Genomic DNA, 4012 nt, shown 5'->3' with positions numbered 1-4012 from the left:
TCTTAACCATAACTAGTTCAAATGACTCAAATGAAACTAGTTAAAGAGTTGTTCAATTGCTATATTCTCATGGATTTATACAAGAACACAACTGAAGCAAAATCGGTTTGATTCACTTGAATCAATCATGAACATTACAGCCACGGTTTGCAAAGATTACATTCCTTATAAATTAAATGTTTAAGTTCATGAACTGGCCGATTTGATAAAGTAACCAGCTTAAGTATGCGTACGTGTATGCATACTTAAGCAACCGGCTTTGAGTTGGTTTAGTTTCCAAACTCAGGCGAAATTATCGACTTAAGGTGACTAGTCAAGAGCTTGTTAATTCCCAAACTCAGCAGAATTTTTTGGTTGGAAAACTTCCGCTAGTATGCGTACGGGTACGCATACTTAACCTGTCTCCTTCACCAATTTCTTATACACTCATATGCATACTCTTGGTTCCCGGTTTATAGATTTATACACTAATGTGTGAACATACTATATATGCTTATATCCAAAATCATTTCAATCATTGAAACATTCTTCTATAATGATAATAGCCGTTTTCACACACTATTGGCATCAAAACAATTTTCAAGATATTGAAATAATCATTATCGAAACATTCCAAGTCTTACGCCAAATGATTGTATCACACAAACCATGTAAGATGTTACTCGGAAATTTTCTCATGATATAATATGAACTTGGTCGAAGCGAAAGCTTACCAACACATATTTCGAGAAATATGTAAGCGAGATATACTGAGCTCGAAATCTCAAATGTGTATAGAGAAAACTATATCGTAACACGACTTATGTCTCAATATAGGAGATAAAGTAGAAATAGACTTTCCAAGTGATAGGTGAGTTTAAGTCTCCCCATACCTTTTGTCGATGAAGTTCCACAAGCTCTCCTTAGTAGTTCTTCGTCTTCAAGTGATAAGCGCCATAAAGTCTAAGCTCAACTACACAAACTATGTCCTAGTCCGAGATATATATAAATATGCTAGAAATCAAGACTTATAGTTCTGAACACTAACATTGACAAACATGCTTGATATAGCAACGCATGCGAGTTCGACCGAGCAGTGCTCTAACAATCTCCCCTTTTGTCAATATTAGTGACAAAACTATCAATACATATGGATTACAAAATAAATAAAAATTGTAGCTTCTCATCCACATGCTTGATCTCCTTGGCATCTTCAACGCGACTCGAAATCTTCGTCACTTCCAAGTACTCCATGATCCTAAAGGTTGTAAGTTCAGCATCATAGTTGTTGAAGATCCGTAGAGATAACAATGAGAAAACAAATGTTCTCAATCATTGTTATACAATGTCATAGTATTATTTCACAACATCAAAGTTCAATTGTATCACAACTTTGATAACAATACTATGGTGATATGTATCACTCCCCCATAGTCAATACTTCATCTCAACATGAAAACTACTCCCCCTTATATAATGATCCGTAAACCATATGTATTTGTAGTATCACACTATACATTAATTCTCCCCCCTTTTGTCAACATAAATTGGCAAAGGTAAAACTAGTGGGATCCTCATGAAATTTTCACAGAGATACTTCATGACCAAAAGAGAATACCATATCAACTAATTTAGATGCCATCATAAAGCCGAAACTAAATGCATTCATCGAGGAGTTTATAAAGATACAAGATAACCCCTATAATATTCCACAGTCGCACTCCCACAAAGATTTGGCAATTAAGAACAAGTTCAAAAAGAACTCTCCCCATAAAATGTCATTCCCGAAAGAACAACAAAGGCGACCTTACTTTTACAAGAAAAGAAGGATTTCTTTGGACATAGTCAAATCACATGAAACATAAATCTGAATCCAAAGTATTCAATTGAATTATCCACAAAAGAATTCATGATTAATCCAATCGAAATGCACAATTAAATTAACCACAAGGAAACCCAAGATTAATTCAATTGGAATTACACAACTAAATTAACCACAAAAGTGATCAATTCAATTGGTCATGCTCGTCATAAGAGAACTTACGGAGCAACAACTAAACTGACCACAAGAGAATGATCAATTCAATTGGTCATGCTCAAACATAAGAAAACTTACGGAGCAACACAGTATATGCAGAAGAATGTGGATCGGAGATCGACCAATACTGCGGAATAGACAAGGATTCATTTTCCATCACTGTTTGCAAAATGACATACAATAGACTTAATCCTCGTAAACAAAAGTTTTATCCTTTCTTCCATCAAAAAAATGACATAAAAGTCTTTAACTTTTGTAATGTGGAAAGTTCATTCTATCTTCTACCAATACTTTCATACCGACATAATAGAGATAACTTTTGAACAAGTATGGGATAGTCACAGGTTCACAGACATAAACAACATATCCCATAACACTTTGCAATACATAAAATCATAAAGCTTAAAATTGCAAAAACCATCTTCCAAAAAATTTAGAATTTAAATAAATAAATCTAAAAACAATGAAGATGAAAAACATTTGGAACGGCTATTCCAAACCCTAGTAATCCTTCTAAACAAAAAATTCTCAAAATAAGTTTCCTAGACAAAAAGAACAAATCTAAAAATCAAAAACACTTCTCAGGCAGAGATCAGAGTTCAGGTATTGAGGCTTCACTGGTACCTAGACCTTCAAGTTTTTTACTGACAGGGTTGACAACATCTTCAGACACGGCATTGAGGCGATCCTAAAGTCGTGTCCTCATAAGAGCAATTTCAGAGTTGACATTTATCAACTCGGTTCTTAACACATCAAGATATTTGAGAGTGTTAACTATCAACTTCGTTGCATCATTAAACTGATCGATAAAGTTCGAACAACTTCATTAGAAATCTCTTAATCATCCCCAAAATCTGAGAAGTTATCATGAGATTGATAAGATGTGTCATCAACTTCCACTAGAGAATTTTCCTCTTTCTCTTCGAGACAAAAACCCTTATCAAGAAATCCTCTTGGAAAATTACAAGTTCCCGACGGAGAAGCCATTCTTGACGAAAACGAAGTCTGAGTATGCGTACTTCTTAAACAGGGTTTGGTATTCAAAAGGTTACACAGGAACCAGGAGATCAGGGTTTCTAAAGCCAGTCTGTAACATGTAACAAGGATACCCGTACAAACACAATCTTGGCTCGTTATCCATAAACAACTCAAGAAGAGAAAGACTCAATTGAAAAACTTTTTAACAAAGAATGTTTGCCTATGTGAGACATTTCACAGATCCCAGCTCAATAAATTTCGTATACTCATATGAGAGAAAATTTAGAGCATAAGAGTAGCAATTTTTGATACACAAAATTTCAAAAAGAAATTAAAAGCTTGACAAGACAAACACAAATACTTACGCAAAAATGTTTGTGATTGATAATCCAGCTAAGAGCGATAAGAAATAGCTAAAGAGTCACAAAACACTTTGCCATCAAGTATACCTGACTATATCTCACGCAACCAGGATTTTTAGTGAGTGAGATTTCAACCTTGTGATTAATTACCACAAGTATGAGCCTTGAGCTCATCAAATGACCGTTGTTTACGATTAAATCTCTTTCTCTTGATCTCTGAAGAAAAACCGTTATAATGTGAAAAGTTATCATAAAATTTTCTATCATCAAAATATGACGCATAGTGCTGATTCTTACTTGAAGAATTTTTCCCAGAGGGCATAGACAGCTTGTTGATAATTTCTTTATATCCTTCAATTATCCTTTTTAAGTTGTCTTCCATACCTCCATTTTTGCTTCCTTCTTCTGGTATTTTTTTCACATCATGTACAACATTATCTCTCCTTTTGAAATAAGAAAAACCATGAGTCCTTCTTGATCGAACAACATTGGGAAGTCTGTTAAATTCTTGAACATTTGAAGAACACCTCAAACTGACTTTCCTGGTAGAATACATAGGGTAAGTACTAAAGCTAATTGGTTTAGACATACGAATATCAGTTACACCTTTGAGAATTAAATCTAAGGTGTATTGAAGACGACTGAAAGAATTGTC

This window comes from Papaver somniferum, chromosome 9 (assembly GCF_003573695.1).
Source record: "Papaver somniferum cultivar HN1 chromosome 9, ASM357369v1, whole genome shotgun sequence".
Taxonomy (NCBI): domain Eukaryota; kingdom Viridiplantae; phylum Streptophyta; class Magnoliopsida; order Ranunculales; family Papaveraceae; genus Papaver; species Papaver somniferum.
The sequence above is the reverse complement of the archived record's forward strand: the minus strand, read 5'-3'. Positions refer to the sequence as shown.